This window comes from Passer domesticus, chromosome 4 (assembly GCF_036417665.1).
Source record: "Passer domesticus isolate bPasDom1 chromosome 4, bPasDom1.hap1, whole genome shotgun sequence".
NCBI classification, from domain to species: Eukaryota; Metazoa; Chordata; class Aves; order Passeriformes; family Passeridae; genus Passer; species Passer domesticus.
Genome location: NC_087477.1, coordinates 16,064,520 through 16,088,033, shown reverse-complemented (window position 1 = coordinate 16,088,033; position 23,514 = coordinate 16,064,520). Strand labels below are relative to the sequence as shown.

Genomic DNA, 23,514 nt, shown 5'->3' with positions numbered 1-23,514 from the left:
TTAATGAAATACCTGGGCATATGGCTAATTTATGCTTCTAAGTAACTCCTGTAGCCCAGCTACTGTGACTGTCATAAAATATACAGCTGTGCAATTTATCTGGCTAGATTAAAATCATGAGCTCGTAGCACATCAAAGACAGCTTTATACTTATGCTGTGGGTCTGCACAGCAAAGACAGGCAATGTAATTTCCCTAACTCTTATTTAATTAAATAAAGCAGAAAGAAAAACAAGTGGAGCTGTTGTAAAGGTATCAATCCCACTTGACTTAGAGAACTGCCATGTTACATCAGATTCAGTGCTAAGCACATCAGAACTTGGTAAGAATCAATTTGGCTCACTGGCATCCCAGTGGGCAGATTAATCTGCATGAACTCTCCTGTTGAATAGACACTGCCCAACCCTCTGTAAAATACTATTTTTCATAGTATAAAATGTCTAAGCAATTTTTATAATTAAAAGTATTTTAATAAATCTGTTCCTCAGCTAGAAGGACCTACAGTCAAAATGTCAACTTCAAGCTTATTTTTGCAGCAGGCATCTAAAAAATTCTAAAAAAGCAGGCTTCTTAAAAAAATTCTACCTGCACTTCTACAGCAATAAATTTGTTTCTGTTAAAGAGGTCGGGAGATTATATTGATCACAAAAGAGACTAAATGTGTTTTTGTTACAGTTCCTGAGTTTACCTCTGAAATCTAATTCAGCAGACAGATGTGTGCCAGTAATGACCACGAGCAATCACAATCTACAGAACACTGGAGAAGATGAATTTTTACAGTAAGTGAAGAAAGCCAAGTAAACCTTAGCTCAGCCTCACAGGGTCACTGGTGAAATGGGACTATCTCACCATAACAACTTTCAGAATATTGACTCTGGGGTTCCCCCAGTGCAGCTCTGTTTGTGCCATTATTGCCACCCCAGCATTCCCTTGCAAAGGCTCCTTTCAGCTGCTCTCCACAATTGATGAGAGTTTCTAAAGAATGCCCATGACCTGTCCTGCAGGTAATGGCTCACCAGACACAGGCAGCCCAGGAGGAAAACACAGCCAGATGAGGTGGCCTCTGTAGGCTTGGGCAGAGCTGGAGCGTGGCTATGAGCAAAGGACACTAACAGGCTGCTGGCTATTTTCAGGTGCCACTCTGTAACACCTTTGCCCTTTCTCTCACCGGAGACAAAGGGTTCACTGCAGAGGGTGAAAATAAATGAAAATTTGCATGTTCTGATAGAAAAATCTCCAGATTCTCTCAGCAGTGCTTGTATATTTTACATTATGATGACAGAAAATTTGTATCTTAGGGTTCAGAGGCCATGGCAGCCCTAGGCAAAGGCAATTCATTATGTCAGTGACACTAATAGAATCTGCCCATGTCAGGAAGAGTTTGAAAAGACCTTGCTGAAACTATGAGGAGCATTAACACTTGTTAATGCCAGAAATTTGAGCTCTGTGACAATGGGACAGTACAATATATTCTATCAAGCCAATCCCTCTGAGTGCTGGTGTTTCTTAAAGCACAGTTCCCTTCTTCCAAAAAAGAAGAAAGAGAAAAGTTCATAAACTTTCAAAGACTGTGGCTTCAGATGAAAGAGTGTGGATTAGAATGTAGTCATTTTGGGATAATCTGCCCAGAATTATAGATTTTGGGAACAGCCTGCCTGCTCAGTGACACTGGTGTTCTTGTCAGCTTCTCTGCCAATAGCAGCAGTACCTCTGACAAGAATGGCAATGAAACAGCCGGGGCTGTTTCATGATGAGTTTTGGTGGTTTGGAAACAGAATTCTACCTGCTCTCAGTTAACATGAAAATTTGAAATGGCAACTATAAGCAGATCTACACCAAAATAGACATGATTAAAAATCTAAATTTGCTATGAAACAGTGATCCTCTTCTTTCCATTTATTTTTCAGATCAATAAGATCTGTGGAAACAGCAAGAACAAATTTCCATATCATCCTGTCATAGGGCTGGGTAGAGTTGCAAATTCCTAAGTCATGTTTTTGTCCCCATGCTGAACAGAACAGAGTTTATCAATATCAACAGGAACTCACATTGAGAAGAAAAAGAAAATAACCTACTAAGCTATACCTAATTCTGGAATTTGAGGTCTCTGCATAAATGTTTCTGTAACATGTCATATTTACAGGGTAAACAATTTGTTTGCTTGTTTTTAATCATTTTATGCTTGGCTTTTGCTCTTAATTAGTAAAAATTATTGATAAATATAAAGATAACATTGACAAAGCCTGTAAGGGAAAGATTTCGGGACAGACTCCTGCAATTATTACACACTGATATTACAGAGTAAATCCCACACACCCCTGTGCTGTAAATTGGGAAATTTGATTTGTCATTTCTCTGGATCAGTGGAACACTGCTCTCTGAATGAGTATTGGTATGAGAACATTACCACTAAGTGTTACCATGCAGACACTATTTCACTTGAGAGCCTTTGCAACATACCCAACCTACACAGATTTTCCACCAGATCATCACGAGGTGTATGGCTGACTTCAGAAACATCTCCTCAAAGAGGCATTTCAAATTCTACTCCCAGAATGCTGAAATGCTGAATAGCTTCAATTTCAATAATGTTACCACAGCATTTTCACCCTGTCTTTCCAGGTGATGGAATGGCTGAAAATTCCTAGAGCACTGGCCCTTCTCCCAGGCTGTAGAGACAAGGCTTTGTCACTGGGGCAGCACAAAACCTGCACGAACACCTGGAGCAGTGGGAAAAAGCTCCTCAGTCACAGCCCATCTAATCCTGCACGGACATGTAGCCTCACTTCCAGCCAGGGCTTCAGCCACAGCAAAGCACTTGAGGAAACATTACAAAAGCTGCTTTGAAAAAACATAATGTCAAAGGTTAAAAGAGTCCAAAATGTAGGATTTACAAACATGTTAATTATGTTGTGGTGCTTTCACTTATTGGACAATAATATTGCTCTCAGAGACAGATGGGAGCATCCCAAAAGCAGATGACTGTCTTTAAAAGGAATCCTGATGTCCTACTTGTAGCAGGTAGAATTTAATCATAAAAATACCAATTTTTTTCATGTTGCCTCAAGCCTAAATAGCCAATACCATCTAAAAGAGATATTAACAGATGGATAAGCTCTATAACCACTAGCTTTTGTAAGCTGCACAAATCTGAATCTCTGGAAATTTGTTAAAAGGCCAATACTGATGCCAGCACTTCAGGTTGGTGTGATCAAGAAAAAAAATAAAATCATTGTTTAGTATTATGTACAGGTTTGGATTTTTTAAAAAAGTTATTATTATTTTGTTAACTATTTGGTCTTTTATGGAATTATCATGCCACATAAGAATAAACATTTATGTGTCTGTCTTTATCTAGAAGTCTACTCTCCTAGTGAATTACTTAAAAGCCACATAGGTGTGGCGACTGGGGACATGGTTTAGTGGTGGGCTTGGCAGTGGAGGGTCAACACACTTGATAATCTTAAAGCTCTTTTCAAAAGTAAATGATTCCACAGGCTGGAACGTGGCTGAAATATTAACTTACTCATCACTGGAAATACCCCCTAAAGATTGTTACTGCTTTAATGGAGCACTCCTCCCTTTCTCATGAAGCTCTTTCTTCAAGTGTTCGTTGTGCTCCTGTACCACAGTAATGTTACCGTGAATATATAACCTACACACAATGTATGTTTGTACAACATATTTCAGAGATCAATTGGCATGAAACAGAAATACATAAACCCTATAATTTCAAACAGAAAAGTTATCCATTGACTACTTGAAGGAAAAAAAGAAAACACATTGCTGGAACAAATTTATCATATGTGCATTTTAGTTAGGTTTTACACCTTTTTTTGGGTCCTTTGTCTTTATTCCAGGGAAAAGAAATTCAATATACAATTTCAGTTTTATTACCTTTGTACTATTCCCATCAAATAAATCTAGCTGTGCGAAGGTCTTTCTCTGTTTTTTATAACACCATTCTTGAAATGAAACTTTTTTTTCATTTCAGTGCAACATATCCTGTTTTAATAAAGAGTTTTGCTTCCTATTGAGAGCATTTTGACAAAATAATAAGGTTGCTTTTGTTTGCCATTTAATTCACCAGTGGATCGATAGAGCTAGACACAACTACTTCTAGTATTAAAACTCACAAATTCCAGGGGAGCTGGAGGTTAAATCGTAAACAAAATATTTCATTGGCATTGATCTGAAAAGCAGACTGACAGCATTGCTAAAAAGTCATCAGCTTACACTTATAAATCTCACCAAACTGACAAGAGATGGATTTGATTATTTTCCTTCAAAAGGGTCATTCCTTTAAAGCAAGAGTTTATCAATTTATAAAAGATTCAATGAACCATATTTTCCTTTAGTTCCTGTCACAACTCTTCCTGGTGATTACCCAGGCTAGATCAGGTTATGAGAGTGACTGATCATTTTGCTCTCTATTTTAGGCAACCTCAAATTTACAGCATTTATGACCCATGCTAGATCATTTGTGATATAAAGATTACAGGTGACCTGAACTTACTTTATGTGCTGTGATACCCTGCCAGAAGTACAGCCACTCATTATGCCACAAGTGTATGAAAAAAATGCCTGAATTTAATCCTCTTTTTGGGCACTATCCACCAAAGTTACTGTGACGGCTTCTTGCTTTAAATAAACAAGAACTTTCATGTACCCTGTAGGTGACAGAAGTATTGCCTTCTTTACCTGATTCCCCTCACACACCTCTTTTCTCTTCCTCCAAGAAAAATCTGAATAGGCCAGGTCTTTACACAACCTTGATTGTTCTATCTCCATCACTAATTGTGTGAATTTTAATTGCCAGAGAAAATGGAACATTAGCAAATTCCAAAACAAGCACCATGCCTTATAAACCTCTGAATGGAAACTCTGGTCAAAGAGCATCCTTCTCTGAAAAGCACCTTACTGGGATTCCCACATTACCAAACAACACAACTGTGATTATATTTTGACTGCTGATGTCCTTGTCACTGGATCACGCTGACCCCCAGCCCAGGAGATCAGTCCCTCAGCTTTGCTGATGTCCAAGCTCCCAGGAATGACAGAATTCTCTGTCTGGAGTCAAGAACCCAGGACGCCCAAACTTCGCTCTGGAACCAATGCTCCTCCTGCAGCTTTGACAGCCAGAATAAAAACAAGGGTCTGTGGCAAGCCAGGAGACAGTGAGAATGGTGGGATAACAGCTAAACCCCAGCTCCTGTACAGGTGTGTGCAGCCTTCAGAAAGCTGCTGATTCCTGCAGTGCTTTCCTTGGAGCTCACAGGGCTAGGGAATGCCTGGTGGATTTTTTGGTGGTGATGTGTGGGTAAGCACGAGCAGGAACCAAGCCTGAATACCAATACGAGAAAACTAATGAAATAAAGTACAAATACTGCTTTTAAATTATTTTCATTTGTTCCTGCACATGAAAAGTTAGCATGCCTCTGACTCTTGTAGTTTAACTACACCTTAAAAAACTGAGCAGACAATTTTTTTTAAATAGTAACACTTTCACAAAAATTGTAAGATTGTAAAGATTACTTGTTTCTTAACCTTGCACCAACCCGCACTACCTACCAAAACCAGAGCCGTGCTCTTTTCACTCAGATGGTGTGTACAGTGATAATTAATTTCTTTTTTTGGCCAGGTTACCGTATCATTTAGAATAAGGTACTGCACAACTTTCCTGTGTGTCTGTTACAGCCATAAATGAAGAAGCATGGCTATGGTGCCATATATACAGTGATAAACAGGAATATGGAAAAGAAAATATTTATTATTACTGAACTTATAATTATGGGAAAAATGAAAAAGAGCAATGGTAGGTTGAAAGTGAATACTTCTAAACTTTGTTTAAAGTACTAGTGGCCTTTTAAATTTATTTTCATCAATTGAGACTCTTTTTTCCTGATTTGGACAAGGTTTGTCAAAGAAATATTTTTTAAAAAGACTAGGACAACTTATAGCCATTACTGCCATGAACATCATCTTTCAAACAAAAATTTCAAATTATTTCTCTCACCACTTCCTGAAAATAAAGTACTTTTGCTATACAGACAGTTACCAACATGTGCAGTTAAAATCTTGCTAGAGAACTTTAAAGGAACCTTAGTGACTTATTCTGGTTTTTTTATTCTTTACAAGGAGAAACAGAAATCATAAGAGATACCTTCAAAAATATTTGCTTTTCTCAAACTGTTCACCGCTGACATTCTAATCTTGAATCTTGCATTAAAGCAAAACCCCTCCTCTAAAATCTCCTCTTCTACTGTTCAAACTGTCCTTAACTTATATTGAAATAAAAGATGTTGTGCTACAAAATGTAGTTTCAGTTACACTTTTGGTTTACTTTGATGCACTAGATGGTTTACAGGAATTCAGTCCAATAAAAGTCAGCTCAGTTGAAATGATAACTTCACCAGAAGTTTAATCTGCCTCTTATTTTAAGCTTTATATCTCCCCTTTTTTGAATCAAATGCCTTCCAGCCATTCTAAACATTTTAGTGTCAATATTTCAATGTTTCCTGCATTCTAAAAAGCTACAGGTGAAGCTGGTGCTTGATAGCATTATGTTATCAAATAATCAATTGTTTATAATTATTTCCAGTAGACTGCTCCCATCACTCCACATGTAACTATCTGCCTGAGGCCACCGCTCAGAACACTGGTTTTTTAAAGCATAGGTGGGCAAGACTTTGCTCCTTCTTGGCCAAATTTTTTTTCAATTGTGTTTCATTTTTCTTGCTTAGTCATCCATGAACAGGGCTTAATATTGATAATAGTTTTGAATAACAAGTAAAAATGTACAATATTGCAATATTTGTTAATGTTTCAGCTTCACATTTACAAACATGGCAATAGGTAAAAGTCAGAAACCAGTAGATACTCGAAAAAATCCATATTTTTTACTGCAAATTACCTCATACAGGTCTTGTTAAATGGATCAAGCTTCAGTGGAAAAGCAGAAATCATGAAAAACAGAGCAGTGAAGGCATATGTACTTCAAGCAGTGAAAGGGAAGGAGGCTCATGCTTGGCATTGGTAAATGGCAAATAAAAAATCAGCATTGATCTGGAAGCTGTTACTCAGCAGCTAAGCTCTTGCTCAGAGAGGAACAGGACAGCAGTTGTTCTTTGTTGACTTTTAAACACCTGAGATGCTATTTTTATTTGTTATGCACAGGTTTCTATAGACCTGCACAAAAATATTGCTACTCTGCACAGTCCATTCCAGAAGCAAATTTTGACTTCTGATCTCCAGCCTGAAAGTTACTTTTGCTTTTGAAAAAGTGTGTGAACAGGTATCCACCTTCCTACACACACTTTACCGGGATGTGTAGCACCATAGGCTAAAATCCAAGAGGTTTTACACCTGGTTACTGGCACAGGAATTGCAGATATCATTTACATTTTATTCAACAATTAAATTAGCCAATATAAACAATATTTTATAAACTATGGCTCTTGAACTCCCTAAAAGAGACTTGCTGTTGCTCATGTAAATGCATCCCCAGCCCCAGGAATCAGTGGGCCAGCATAAAGAACACGTGGCTGAGCAGCCACCCCTCTTGGTGCCAGCAGCAGGAAGAGAATGTTGCCACTATCCATGGCTCTGTGCCACTGGGAGATTTACCAATATCAGTGAGGTTCTGATGGCCCCAGGAATTGAAATTATTTGCTTTCATTCATTAATTTTGATGCTGGCTGAGAATACCTTGGTGCATTTTCGTGCAAAGTCACAGTAGTAATATGCTTGAGTTGCATCAATCTGGAAACCATATACATTTTCACTTGTATATAATCACTTTTTAATGACAACTATTAAAGGTATGAATGTGAGATTGGTAAGTGTGGCATTTTGCAGAGTCATCTTTCTGAAGATGTATTTTCTGGTTAAATTCTTTCATTTATATCAAGTCCTCCCAGCTTACTGTGACCTCACTTCCAGTCAGTCAGCAAAAGCAAGAAACAAAGAAGCTTTGCACAGCAGATTTCTCTTTTCACTTAACTGCTTACAGAGCCCTCATCCAAAGATTGTTTTGGAAACAGTTGTCTGACTAAAATAGAAAGGAAGTTTTCTCAGGAACAGGAGGGAGAAGGAGCACCACAACGTGCAGTTGAGGCTGAGAAGAGATGGAGTAGCTTCTGAGACACATCAATGCCTACCTACAGTGTTGTCTGCAGACTGACAGACAACTGACCTTAATGAAAGAATTAAACCCAAATTTTAAAATTACTGGTGCTACGACTGGGATATTGATTAATATAGGTAGGTTTGCAGACAGCAATACAAACTAATCCTCTGACAGAAACCATAGATCTGAAAGCATTTTACAAAGTAAGCAGCATCTGTATCAGTACTTTATAAATAGGGTAATTCTGGCATAAGATAATTAAACACTTATGTTATTCAATAGGCAAAAAAAAACATGAAAAAAACAACTCCACTGAAAGTGGAGTGTGTGTCTGGGAAAGACTTAGAATGCCCTGTTCTCTAACAGGCAGGTTGCCAGAACAACACTGGGTTTGTGTCTGAGGGAATGAGATCCAGGCAAGCTCTCTTTGAAGCCAAAGCTGGTGAGAATTTGTGTTCTGCAAAGCTGCTGAGAGAGCAGCTCCATCTTTCTGCCCCATGTGCCTGAGTTACACCTGCAAGCCAGAACTGGATTTAAAAGCTCCAAACAGAACACATCCTTATGCACAGACTGTTATTTAAATGTTTTTCATCAATGTTAATTATTTTTAACAACTCCCAAACTCCTGACCCATATCTAATATAACAGCACACAGAGCACATCTTCAGTTCTTGATAATCCTTTAAACCAGTTGTTCTTACAGAAGAAAACTCTTTGTTTGACAATAACAACAAAGAAATTCTTTTTTTATCCGTTCTCCAAGGAAATTTGTCACTGGGAGCTCTGCAGGTCAGGCTGTATCCATCACATTACACTACAATGCATCAAGCTATGTACCAAGGCATGAGTGATGTAGCTAAGAGTAGATGTCACAAACACTCAGATTGTTGAGATACTTGAGAAGTCAGAAGATCTTATTCTTGTCTGATGTCAAGTGGCTTCACTTGATTGGGAGAGTCTGGGAGATTTTCTCTTTGGGGAGAAACTCTAAGATAGGATTTGCTTTATCTGCCAGCATTACACCATTCCTTTTGATTGTGTGCCATTTGCTGTATTGGTCATGTAACAGGAGCATATTCAGCCTGTGTTTCTCCATGGATATTTGACTAGCATGGAAAATCACCTCCTGGAAGAGCAGCTGGTGGAAACTGATCTAAGCAAAACTGAAAGGGTGGTGTTTGGAAAAGAAAATATTTCAAAGATTTTCCCAAATCTTATAATTTCTATTTGTTAATCCAGTGCACATGCCGGGGTCTTGCTGGGTCCCTCCCAAACTTTGACATTCATCAATCATCAGTTTCCAAAAGAGGTTTTTGCCCTTCCATTTTCTGAGTTTAATTCTGTCTAAGGACAGTTTCCCATAGCAGGGTATGAATTTGCCATCAAATCTTTGTGTTCAAATCAAGAAGACATGGCATGAGCTCCATACTCATTGCAAGCCCATGCCTGTGCTACTTAAATAAATCAGCTGAAGGCATTCCATACAGCATGGCTGTACAATCTAGCAGCTTACTAAGACGAAAAAAAAATCCAAGAATGCAGCATTCCTCTTTAACAGGGAAGTCTAGAAAGGCATGAATAAACTGGGCATAACTTTACCCCTCCATGAGGAGTGAAATATATGTCATTTGTACTGTCAAGTAAATGGAAATACAAAAAAGCCAAGAATATAAGGCTATCACAAATATAACAAAATATAGTTAAATATTATAAGTACAAAATTGTAAATAAATAGATAGGAACAATCTAAGCATCTCCTTCTTTTATTTCAGAGCGAAGTTTATTCCCCACTGTAACATGTTCATTACAATGGACTGTAACACTATAAATACACATACAAGTCATACTCTTTGATGTCTTCTCTAGATTCATATCTAAATAAACCCATCAAGATTAGGTGTGATGGTTTTATTTTGTTGTGTAAAAGAATCTCTGATGACAATGCCTTATCTCAAACCCTGCAGAACTTCAGCCCAACACACCAGATAAATTAACACACCTTCAACTCCTGATTCTCTCTCAAAATGATTCTCTGCATTTTTGTAATATGATTAAAAGACCCATAGTTTCAGGTTAGTCAAAAGAGTCTAGGACGTGAACAAACACTGCAACGGATAAAGATGCCTTACCTGGGCTGCTTCTCAAATAAAAATTAATGCAAACCTTGAGAGCTGTGAACTGCAGTTGTTAAGGAACCTGGCCTGTCTGGACATCCTGGAGTCACTCTTGTGCCTGGGAGTGAGGCCCCTTCTCACCTGTGCACTCCACACTCACAGCCACACCAGGTCTCCTCATCGGCTCGACCCAGGACCACCACAGTGGAGTCTCAGACATCATGACCCTTAAAGTACTTTATTCATGGTGCAATAAGAGAAATAGCAACTCCAGTTTGGTGCCTGGAATGAGGAACCCCAAACAAAGGAAGCCCTGGGGTTTTATACCCTCACAGTGTGAGTGATGGAGTCTGGACTCCTCATCTCCTGCTGTGTCTCCTTTGGTCACCTGGCACTGATTGTGTTCCACAGCACTGGGAAGTCACCACGGTGTGTCACATTTTCCAAGCAGCTCTAAAAAGTAGTTTGCCAAACAGATCTGGGAATTCTCTGCCTTAAAAGTGTCTGATTTTCCCTTGTGATGAGTTGCTTCTTACACACACTTCTAGTGACTCTCATACTGTTGGTGCTTAGGCTCCAGGCCATCTATGGAGGGTGAGCAATGCTCAGCTCCACTAGGGTTTTTTTATTGTGTAGAGAAGACTCAGAAAAAAGAAAAAATGGGCCCACATTATACTTACCAAGGAAGAAAGGAAAATATTTCTATTCCAAAAGATATGGTTCAGTAAAAATCAAATGTCAAATACATAAAGATGGAACTTTTTGTGCAAAAAAGGAAATAGGAAAGGCAACACCACTATGGTACCTGGACCATGTGTCAGAACAAATATTCATGAATGTGTTCATCCACCTTGAGCTGTATCTCCTCTAGTAATTAATAACTATGCATGAATAAGACACATCCACAATGTCCCAAAACAGTGGCAAAAGAGGCAGCACCTTGAATTAATCTTCTAAAATTTTACCTTCTGAAATGCAGTCATTTGGTCAAATTCACCTACTAATTCTAGTGTTAAAATGTGGAGTTAGAGTAAGGATGTTCTTGTGTGATACTGTAAATTATGAACATTTATAAATAGCTTCTGTTTCGTTACTCTGTGGCTTCCAGTGAAGTGCCAAGGATAAGTCAAATAATGAAAGTAATTTGGGATCATAAAAAAGAAATAATTAGCTTTGTATAGAAAAAAATGTCTGTAGTTAGTGTAGGATGCTAAAGCCAATTCCAGCTTCATTAATCGAAGCAGTTATTCAGCATCCATTAGTTCAGTACCCAGAATTTAGAAGTGGCAACTAATCAATAAAAATAAATGAATATTGATATGGCAGGACTTTAGCAATATTTTATTCACAGTGCCCCTGCAGCAAGATAGATCCTACATTAAAAGATCAATAAACTGATGCAAAGGCTGAGGCCTTGCATGCAGAAAGCCTCGGTGGGGGATAAGGGGAAGGAAGGTGAGTGTCCATTCCTGTGCTCCTGATGGGATTGCAGAGCTCTGGTGAGATTGAAGCCGGACATGGATTACCTTTCTGGCAGGGTCCGATGCTGTTTTCCAGCGCTCGGCCAACATCTGGCTGTCAGGAAAGGGCTCCCTCTTCCCCAGTGTTTCAGCACTCCCTTCTCCTGTTCACTGAAAGAGAAAGAGAAAACCTCCCCTTTCTAATCAGCAGCAACACAGCTCTGTAAGCTTGGAGTACTGCCTAACTCACTGCTCTGCTTTCAAAATGAAAGGAGAATTGGAATAAAATCAAATCCTTTTTACTAAATTAAAAAAAAAAACAACAAACCAACAAAACCTAATCAAAATGAATAAATGAAAATTCCAGGCCAAATAATGTCATACAGAAATTTCAGTAACAGCTATCAAATAAAAAAAATATCACAGTCAGCACCTTGCTCAAATGTTAGATTTTGTCTGACACATCTACCATAATGTAAGGACATAATCACACGTTCCAACACACCTGTATTATTGCAAAACTGCACAAAACACTCAGGTTCTCAGAATTTAAGGAAAGAATGTTGGAACTGAGAGACTTGGGCTGGTTGTGTTTAAGGATATATGAGAAATAAGTAATGGGTTTTGCCTATAATATATGACATGATAATGCAACATCAAAACGAGTATTATTTGAGGAAAATTTAAAAAAACCCGCTTCACTTTCTTATTACTTTTTCCCCCAAATTTTTTGTTAGATTAACTTTGGCTTGAAATCACCCAAATCTGATAATTTATTACTGTAGTACATATATTTTCCTGTTGTCCATGAAAAGAGAAGGAAAACAGTACAGAAAAGAATCTAGTTTCTGTAAGATTGATATCCTTCACAAGCTATTCTTCAAAATGATTTTTTCAATAAATTTACCCTCAAGAGTTTAAACCAGATTATTTAAACCAAATTATTTTCAAACTTTTCTAGCAAAAATATTTCAGCCCTGCCTACTCTACAGTTTGTCTTCACCTGAGCTTTTATTTTCTGTTTTCCTTGTTTTGTCTCAGAACCTGGGTTTCCAGGTTGATGCATTGAGCAGTGAGGGTGACTTAGTGAGGTGACATTCTTCAGCTTCCTGAGCTGCCTTCCAGGCCACACCATGAAGAGATTTTAAAACAACTGTCTCACTCCCCTTAATTGCTGATTTAAAGGGATACACAGAGAAAGTGGAACTTCTGATACAAATATACTCCTGAAGAGTTCAGTATTTCTCAGGCTTTATAGTACCTAAAACTGACTACCTAAGCACAGTCATTTGGCTGTGGTCAAAAGGATTGAGCTAATACAAAAGCATTGATATCAGTGAAGCAAATAGAAATAAACAAATCAAAGATTTCCTGACACTTCAGGGTATTTTTCCTTAGGCTCATATACCCTCTCTATTGGTGTTAAAATTGGCTCTTCCTTCAAATCACAATTTTTTTTTCATTTTCAAAGCAATTGTCCTGCCTGAAGATTTCACTGCACACCTCATGTACACTCAACAGCTTTGATTTTCTGCACCAGTGTGCTGGTTTTTGACTGGGATACAGTTTGCATGACCTCTTATTTATTCAGCATTTTACAGCCTAAGTTATTTTTTTGCAAAAACTACCCTTCAGTTGCTATTGTTAGGTAATTAACTGTGATAATGGTAAAGATATTTACGTACACATTAACTTCTCAGGCAGCCTGGTCAGCAAATTTTACTTATTAGTCCTAGCTGTGTATGGACTTGCCAGCACTACAGAGTTTAATCAGGATTTTTAGGCAGCTGTGATTACAGATTGAGACCAGTCCTCATGGTTGGATTCATTGGGGTTTTTTTAAAGAACAAGGATTGACACCTCTGACCTCACTCTCCTTCTTTAGATGAGCATTGTAATCTGTCTTTAAAAAGACCACTTTTTTTTAAATAAAGACTTCTAATTCACGTCTGGAAATCAGAGGAAAAAAAAGACAGTCTTTGCTCAAAAATCCAATATTTTGAGACTATATAAAAGCTGATTCTCTTTCTAAATTCTCGTACTGAAATTAAGATTGATGAGTAGGTATTAGAAGAAAATAACTTTGAATTACATGCAATGGCATTTAATTGCATCATTTAAATTCTTAATCATTTCAGTTTTATGTTCATTCAGGGTTTTGTATAACTGATTTGCAGATTTTCAGAACACAGGATGAAACTTAAATGGCTGGACAGTTATTAATGGATGATATAAATATATTATTCATTATTTTTGGTTGTCATAGAAAATGGCACCGAGTACTTCTGAATGAATATTAAATTAAACATCATCCCATGAATTTAAAAGCAAAATGCATCTCCAGTAATAATTTGTTGAAATATAGAATGCTTGAGGTGTCATTTCATAAATACTCTGTAACAAAATGTTAAAATCGTTAATGTCACGCTTTCCTTATTTCTAGAAAATGGCAGGATCACCCAGGCAAAACTGAATTTCAAGTAGCCAACCTTTTCAAAGATGTCAACGCCAGGCAGATCTATTCCAGTCCAGATATAAATTCTCAAAGCTGAGATTACCTAAGCAATACTAAAAGCTGCAGTCCAACTGAATACTGTGTTAGAGAATAATTGCATTTATACCAAAAAGCACCAGAGACCCTGTATGAGAGCATTGCCTCAGAGAAACTCCACTGACTCAGGAACAAGCCATTTTTAAACCTTTCACACTGCACAGTCCTTAATGAATGCAGAATCACTCTCTCACTGCCAGTTTTATGCCCTCATTTTCCTCCTTTAGAGGATGCCCAAATATTTCCACAAGCTGCCACTTTCTGGCTGATGAATCAATCCAAGAGTTTGGCATTTGCACACCCAAATTAAGCAGTCCTCAGTGGTTTTCTGTGCCTCGGTGCTCTGGCTGCAGGGAAAGCCTTTCTCTCCTGTGTGGCTTGCAGAGCTAAAGCCAGCACGCTGTTCATTGCATTTCTGCTTTCTCTTCTTCTCCTCCCTTTGGCACCACCCCTTCACTTCCCGTGTCCACACTCCTGCCTTTTCACCACATCCATGAGAAGAAGAGAAGTCACAATGTGGTTTCCCGAGCTGCAAAGCTCCTTCTCTACAGGAATAACCACTGCTCAGTGAAACACGCCAGGAACAAAACCGGAATGGCACAAGTCCTACTCCAGCTGTTGTTGGCTCGCACAGACTGAGCACAGAATTTTTATAGAAGGAACAAATGCAAATGTGCCAAGTGAAAAATCTGCTGTGTAATTGCCTGTTGTGGTTTCTGTGCACAGGAAATGTATTCAGCAGGCTCACAGTGCAATGCCACTGCTCATCTGCACAGGTAACACTGCAGGGATGATGAAACAGCTACAGGTTAAGACTTCACGCAAAATTATCTCACCAAGACTTCCCAAAAAGCCTTTCCCAAACTAGGGGATTCCAACATGGAATTCATGGATAGAATTTCAAAAGGACATTACATATCTGTTAGTACTCAATAAAGTTTTTGACAGAACTGATAAACAGAGGTAGACCTACTTTATAATACATTAATTTAGACCCAAGTTTTTGTTTTTGTGAATGAAAAGCAGAGTATTATACCCAGTTATCAGTATAAAGTTGTTCTAAAGATTTTTCAGAACCTGAGAGGGTATTACAAATTTCCTAAGATCTTTCCTCTACAATTGGATGAAACTAATACTCTAGATCAATTTCCTCTCTGGAAATTTTTCAAATCTAGCAAGAACCTTTGAAAACATACTGGAGTTATTTAGAATGTCAGGTTAGCAACATGCAAGCAAATTAAAAAAAACAAACAAAACAACCCAAACCTTTTTTCCCACACACACTCATAGACCACAGCAAACTTCTTTAAGAGTGAGGAATTACCACAGACTTTTTAAAACAGGCTTTTTGAATTGAACTAGCAACCTTCCCATGTGTTCTGTGCTCATTAGGAATGCAAAGAGAGCACATCTCACAGTTCCACCAGCACAGAGTAAAACTGAACTGTTTAAATGGCTGGGTAGAAGCTTCCTATGCTCCTACAATGATATCTCCAGCTGTGTTTCCCATGTCTGTGACACGTACAAGGAAAACCGATGCCCTGAGCGACAGGAAAGCTTTAGAGTTACTAAAAGCTTCTTTGTATCTGCTGTTAGACACAGGGATCTGTCAGTGTAGCACTGCAGCTCCTTCGCCTGAATCCGGACCAGGACCTCAGCACAAAAGTGAAGAGATAGCACAAAAATGAGCAGTGAAACTTTATCTGGAATTAGAGCAACCCCTTGGTGTAAAAGAACCTACTCAATCTATCATTAATACCTCAGCTACTAGAAATGAGTGTCAATTTTATATAGAGATATTACTTTTATTAATATCTAGGAAATCTAACACGTGCCAGGGAATGCTTAGGTCAGGATAATCATGACTAAAACTATTCCTTTAAAAGTAAAGTTAATTGTGTCTGAATCAGGAAAAATCACAAATGCAGAATATCATGAGTGAAATACTAACAGAGCTATCTGAGAAGCAATCAAAAGCAAGAGCAGATTTTTAAATATGTGAAAACCAGCCAGACTGAAGTAAAAAGGATTTGCTTGCAACACTATCAGCGAAAAATGGGACAAGCAAAACAATTCCTCGTCTTTTATTAAAGATGAGATACTGTGAGGTACAGGTTCAGGCTGAAAATGGGAACAATTGTGGTTTTAGTAAGATTTGTAAGCCATGTATAAGAAATTTCCTAGAATCCTCCAGACTTCTAACAGTCATTAAATGTGCAAGAGATAGAAAATAGATGGCACATTAAAAAATGCATTGCTAAAATTACTTAGGAAAGCAAACATTGCATAAGATAGCGTTTGGTGTTGGAGATGCTATGTTAGATTTAAAGCAGATTGTCAGTTTCTGCTTCTCCATGTTTCTTCAGATTTTTAAAATAAAATTCATGCTTTATAAATATAAGTTGCTTTATAAAAAAGCCCTCAGAATAAACACCTGCACACCTTGTATAAATCAATCAATTTCTTTTGCAAGTTTCATGCCAATGCCGCCTTGGTATTTCTCTGTTCCCTTTCAGAAATTATCTATAACAAAAAATGCATTCACAATTTTTCTAGTGGCCTTAGCACAAGCAATGCAAGTCTTTGCTGTCACTCTCTTTATATTTTCTCAGAACTTATTTAGACTGAGAATCTAGTGATTTAAACCACTTTTTGCGCTGATCTGCCTTCTACCATTCCAGGAACAGTTCTAGTATTTGAGAAACATCAGAAAAGATTCTCCTTAAATATTCTAGGAACTCTGAAAAGTCTGTTCTGTGTGCTGTGTTAAATGGGGCTTTCTGAGGGTGTTTTATTTTGGTTTGGGGCCTGAGGGAGGCATCCCACAGAAGGGCTGGCTCACCTGGACAGCCCCTCAGGAGATGGGCCCTGCCAATCCCACAGAGCTCTGATGGGGGCTTTGGGCACCAAATTCAAAAACAAAACAAAACCCCAAACAGACAGAAAGGAAACGCACAAAAAACAACAGCTAAAAATGAACTTGCCAAGGGCAGCTGGACAAACAGACACCTGGAAGGCTTCGCCGCTCCGTCCCCACCCGCTCGCTGACGCTGAGGCGAGGCTGAGGGCGGGAAGGCCGCTCCCTCACGGCTTCCCGCCCTTTTTCAGACTGCTGAGGGCGGGACGCCGTGAGGGGAGGGCTCTTCCCGCCCTCAGAAATCCTCAGAAGGGTGGGAAGCTGTATGGTGCAACTTCTTCTCGCTCTTTTGAGGACTTGTGAGGGGGTGAGGGGACGGTGTTCCCACACTTTGAGAGGTCTCTTGGCCCCTTTCCTCAGGCTGTGAGGGCACAACGTAGCGCTCGCTCCTCAGGGCTGCCGAGCGGCGCTGGCGTTCTCCCGGCGGGTTGGGAGGTCTTTCCTGAATGCAGTGTGGTTGGGAAGAGCTCCCTCCCTCATCTCCCTCAGGAAAGTAAAATTTTGTGGTTTAAGTAGAGTAGCGCTCTGAGGGGCTGTTCATGGCGGGTCTGTGCCGCCTCCCCTTGCGGCTGCTTTGCTTTCAGCTGTGGCACTGGGTGAGGTATGAAGTCCTTTCCTTCTGCCTATGGTTTTATATATATAGATAACATCTTTTTTACGTAGTTATATATCTACACACACTGTATGTGTATACATATGTATTTATCTGTCATCCCTGAGGCTGGAGAGAAGACACTGCTGAGCGCTTTTGGACAGGTGAGGGTTAACCCTGCTTGTAAACCTGATGTGTGAGGGATAATTGTTTCCCTTATCTTATGTACTTAATAAACCAACCAGCAGGCTGCTAATAAAAAAATAGCTATTACTATAGCTTTTTTCTATCATAGAAGGAAACAAGTCCATGGTTTTGGTTTTATCAGACTCCAACATTGCCTGAGGGAGAGGGGGGAGTTTAAAGTAGCTATTAAAATTATTACTGGGAAATGAAATTTGATTAAAAAAGCAGCAGCCTCATGGCTTTACAAAAGGCTTTTAGTAAAATAGTGCTGTTTCAGGTTGTTATTTGATCTCTGGGCACTGCTTTATTGAAGACATCTGCTTAAAATATTACAGATATGAAATGGCGAACTGCCTCAACTTTTATTATTTGCTATTTGAACAGCAAATACAGGCCGCTAGAAGGTAAAAGATTTTCTTACCCCGCTGGTAAATGTGTATTATTCTATAGCACTGATGGCTCTTACATAGCAGTGTGATGTTATTTTTATGACTTTTGGATTTTGTTTTCATTGCTATTCTTTCCGGTGATTAGAATTAGTTAGACAAAAGCATGTGTGTTTACGTTTTGTTTGAATCTTTTTGTTTGTTTTGAAATGGGGCCCAAACATGTGAAATGCTGGTACTTTCTCCCTGAAACTGACTTACTAAAGCATTCTTTGCTTGGAAATAAACATTTGTAGTTGCTGGCAGCCTTCCAGGGGAAGGTCTGTGGTAGCCCTTGGCCCTCATGAGGTTCAAGTAGTAGCATCAGCCAAAGAGGTGTCAAAAAGGCTGCCTCCAGTATGATTTTCATTCTACAAAAGCAAATTTTAAGTAGTGGGTATAAACATTTTATTTGCTGACATTTATTCATCTGAATAAAAAGGGTTCATGTTAGAAGGAGAGATCAGGAGAGTTTCTTGAAAGTAGAAGGTGTGGGTTGAGAACAAGCATTGAATGGTGTGTAAGGAACTTCCATACACACAACAAATAGTAATCTTGTATTAAATGGTAATAATGACTTCAGAAAGGAAAGCTTCAGACATCAACACCATATGTGCATGTGTAAATTATTCTTATGGCATGAACCAGAAAATGTTCAGTGTTAATACTTTTATTACATTGATTTTATGGAATTAGGATCCCTTGAGGGCTTAGGGAATTTGCCAATACTAGACAGGACTTGTATTTTTGTTATGGTTAGATCAAGCTTTTAGTATAAAGCTCAGTGAATATTGCCAGGATATTTGGCTCCTATGATAGATTAGCACCCTTCAGTTTTTCCATTTGCCTTTGTCTGTTTTAGGCTTTTTAACAAATGGGCTTAATTAGTGCTAATAAAAGTGTGACAAACAAGAGTGCTCCATTCTTTGCTAGAAATATTTGCTTTGTTTAAGTGGAAATGTGAATCTGTGTGAAAGATAATCGTGCATGTTTTCTCATTTCAGAGTGCCTGCTTTCAAAGAGCTCACTTGGCTTTTCAGGAGAATCCTGCTTCATGCCTGTTCAAGGCACCTTTTACAGCCTCTGCTGGCCTGCAGTTTTCAATAAAAGCACAGGAGGCAGTGAGTTTGTCCCATGAGGTTCAGAACAGCTGAGGTTTGACGCCCGTGCTTTACTGAAAGTGTGTCCTGTGTTTCCTTGCCTTATTCATGCTGTGATTTTGTGTGCATATAACAGCAGTAGATCCACAGTGTCAGTGTAAAATGTCTCTGGTAGGTGCCAACTTCACAATTTTCAGGTAAGTGCTTGGAAGGAAAGCTTTGTTTTTGGTTTTTTGTTGCTCAGTTCCAAAGTCAATACAAAGTAACAGATAGAAATGTTGCTGTGTTGAGACACTGTTCCTGGTGTTACAGTGTTATTTCTCTGCCAAGGGGCATTTCCATATGTACTGTACACAGGTGTAATCCCAGAGATATGGGTACACAATCAAGATCCTTTGAATTTTTTGTTCTTACAGTTTTTCAAACACTTAAATAGCTCCTACAGCCGTGTTTTACTGATCTATAAGCTGCTTGGAACTTGCTGGAAGTGGCAGGCTCCGAGGCTGGAGGTGGACAGGAAGCACAGCTGGGCCAGCAGGTCAGAGGCTTGTTCTCAGCTCATTCAGCAGTTACTGGATTGGGTATTCCCTTTAGGAAGGTGCCAGATTCAGGCGCTCAGACTGGGTATTTAACTGCAGGCTGTGAGCATGGAACCTTTGTCTGGACTGCCACATTTCCATGTATTGGCTGTGTGATGGCATACAGTCAACCTGTGGTGCTTGGTAAGATCTGCATTAGGATTGATTGTGCCTCTCAGAAAGGGAATATGCATTTATAAGACCTTGTTAGTATTTCTAAATCCATAACTTTAATGAATACTGGCTATTGTGTTTACCCATTTAGGCCTCACTGTAAATCAATTTAGAATTATTCAGATGCGTTAAAGCAAACCTAGACCTCTCTGGTTTGTCTGCTACAGAAATGGAGACTGGCAAGACAGTGATAGAAATAAGCTCATTTGCTTCATGTAATGTGTTTTAGGAGATCTACATTATGTCATCCTGATTTGTGATCCCGATTTTTAAGTCTGAAGTAGATCATGAGGAGTATAAAATCCTTCATGTCTACAATTCTGTCCTGTACTGACATTCATTCAAGCTGAATATTCATTACAGCTCCTCCCTGAAAAGGATGCAAGTATGTTGCCAGTTTAGCACCATTTTTCAGCTGAAGTTTTAGGTAGAAGGGTGGTCATGTCTGTGCATGCAACACAAACTTGATGCTGTGTTGCAGATCTTATTTTGGCAACATCAAATAAGGGTGAATTTCTACCTATTTTAATTCTCCTAAGTTCAAGGAGAGATGATAAAAAAAGTTAAGCATTAAGGCAGTGTTTATTTCATATTTATAAACCAGTAGATAATCCCTTTCAGGTTGATACTTGAAAAAAAAAAAATTTCTTTAGTGGATATGCTCTCTATTGAGTAAATACAGAAAAAAAATTATCTGTTTGCTGAGCAAATAAGTTATATGACAGAATCTAAATCAGTCCCCTGTATTTTTCTTCTGGCTGAGGGATGTCTGGCAGGATCTATATTCTGTCTTGCCCATGAGTAAAACAGAGAATGGAATATTTTCTTGTCCTTGGTGGCAAATATTTATTCTTGCCTTCTTGTTATTTTACTACCTTATCTGAGCTGTGCTGGCTTTGTTGCCTTTTCCCTGCAGCAGCCATCTCTGCACAGCTCAGCTGAGCTGCTTTGGCTGAGCCAGGCTGGAAGGAAAAGGAAACAGAGACTCTAAACCTTTTTCTCGTCCAACTACGATGGGGAGTGTCCTAGCTGTCCCACTTAGGTCACTGTACTGGGGGGAAAGGATGGGTACAGATGCTAAAACAACCTTCACACACCTCAGTCAAATTCCAAAGGGTCCCTCCTCAGAGACAGCAAGTATCCAAGGTCAAAAGTCATGTAAATGTGGCAGTCTGTACTGTCTCTTATATTTACCTAGGAATAGGAAAGAGTTGTGTAAAATAAAAACATAAACAAATAATAATTGGTTCATCTATTCTGGTCTCCATTGTGCAGCTAGCTGGTAGCACTGTAATTATCTCATGCATGAAAATCTTGCTTTCAGATAATTGCACACTCTTTCAGCCCTGGTGTAATGCACCAGACTATCATGATTAAGGTATGGGACTAGATTAATTGTGAAATGCAAACTTGTGAAGGAATTGGCTAGCTCTGTACAGGGGCATTATTTTATTAATCTGAAAGCCTAGCAAACATTTAACTTCTACAGTGCAAATGCACCTGCACAATTACTTACTGCTGTTGGGTGTTTTTCTTCAACAAAGCCAAAAATTCTAGAATGCCCAAAAAAGCAAGCTTTTTCATGGTTAAAAGCAAGGTTGGAATAAGGTTTGGTGTGGTCTTAGTCCTAGTTTGAACTCAGGGTCTAAAACTTATTTTTTTCTTTTAGGAATAATAGGTAAATGTTAAATGTACTTCAAGGACAGTATTATTCATACATCCTCAGCTTAATTTTTTCCTTAATTTTCTCATTAAAAAATGGCCAGATTTTTTTTTTTCCTTAGAACTGCTGGTTTTTTATTAAATCCAGGTATCTTTACATTAGGCTCACAGATGTGTTAGGGTTTAATAACACAAATATGTATGATTTCTCTTTAACTTGATTGCTATTAGTAATGTGAATATTTAGGAACTAATGATAAGTGTTGTATGTAGCAGGGTTTTTCTCATGGACTTTCCTATTAGGAAGGAATAATGCACTGAATAACAGAGGTACAATCAACAGCTTTATCTTGGATGTTGTAGTTTTTGCTTCACTTGGGTTTGCCTGTTGTGCTTTCATGGTATTTAATCGAGATAATTATTGTGCTGCTCCATGCCTTGAATGACAAGAGCCATGGTGTATAACTTAGTACTTAGGAGCAGCTTTTGTGCTGTAGAAGTGCCATTAGGGAAAGCAAATCCACTGTAGGAATAAGGAACACAGAGGATGACGTTACAACAGATTACTGTTCCCATTCTCAGCAAGCAGAGAAATTTCTGTTCAAATGACTGAATTTTCAAATTAGGGAGAACTAAGTGTTCTGTTTTATAACTAAATGTATCACAACTACGACTGTAACACTGGAAAGAGAAAAGCAACCAGCAGTAGACCAAGATGTGAGTCATGAATCCACTGGGTTAAGAATAGCTGAGTGAATTTATTCTTTTTCTTGGAACAAGGTGAAATAAACAGGGAGTTGCTTATTAAAAATCCTTCATAGCACACTGCAGAAAAGAGCCATTATTAATCAGTGTAATGAAACAAGTCAGATTCTGTTCAACAAGTTTGTATTTCTGCTGAAATTGAACATTCATCTACAACTGTTTCTAGTTATTCCACACATCAGAGAATGGTAAAATGCCAGTAAAAATTGAGTGATCTGCAGTGAGCAAGACTCATTGCAATATGGCACCTTCTTAATTTCCCTGGCTTTGCAGGGCTGCTTGTGCCATTATTTCCCTGGCTAGATTCCCTGCGTGCTGCTCTTCCCAGTCACAGATGTCTGAAGCTGCTGTTTGTTGAGGAGCCCACAAACCTCACCGTGCCCAAGCTGTAGTAATCAGACACAGTTACTGGGGTGTCTGTTACTCTGTTGAAGTGCCTCAGAGACTATTTTGTATCCAATAGAGCAATGTGGTTATTGCTGCAGAAGGTGTCCTCCTTCAGGAGGAGGAATGTGCTCATTTACAATCAAGAGGGGGCTCCAGGCAGGAGATGAAGGCTGGATGCTTTGAGGCTCTCATGAAAAACTCGTATCTGAGAGCAAAAATGTTCTGGTCTGAAATCTGTCTTAATTGCAGCTGAGTGGCCCCATTCTGGAGTAATACCGTCCTTTCCTGCTATAAATATGATATTGCTTTTCAGGTGCTGTCTATGTTGCTGTGCCACTGAAAGAAGCTGGTGGTCCCTAGACACCAGAGACAGGGTAAAGGGAATCCTGTGTGATCTTCCAGTCCCTTTAGATATTGTAGGAACGATGTGACGTGTTTAAATTATGCTGCTGCTCTGGTGATTTTTGGCTTTCAGG

General features: G+C 38.8%; 1 long non-coding RNA gene across 3 annotated transcripts in view; it reads right to left on the bottom strand.

The window, feature by feature from the left end:
- The window catches only part of LOC135299920 (uncharacterized), a 61,135-nt gene extending 43,816 nt beyond the window's left edge, over nt 1-17,319 (bottom strand). For all 3 annotated transcript variants that reach the window (XR_010361756.1, XR_010361755.1, XR_010361757.1), the window contains exons 1-2: nt 17,237-17,319; nt 11,768-11,872 (exon numbers count right to left, since the gene is read on the bottom strand). This is a non-coding gene — a long non-coding RNA (uncharacterized LOC135299920). The remainder of the gene's footprint in view (nt 1-11,767; nt 11,873-17,236) is intronic.
- Nucleotides 17,320-23,514: the final 6,195 nt, after the last annotated feature.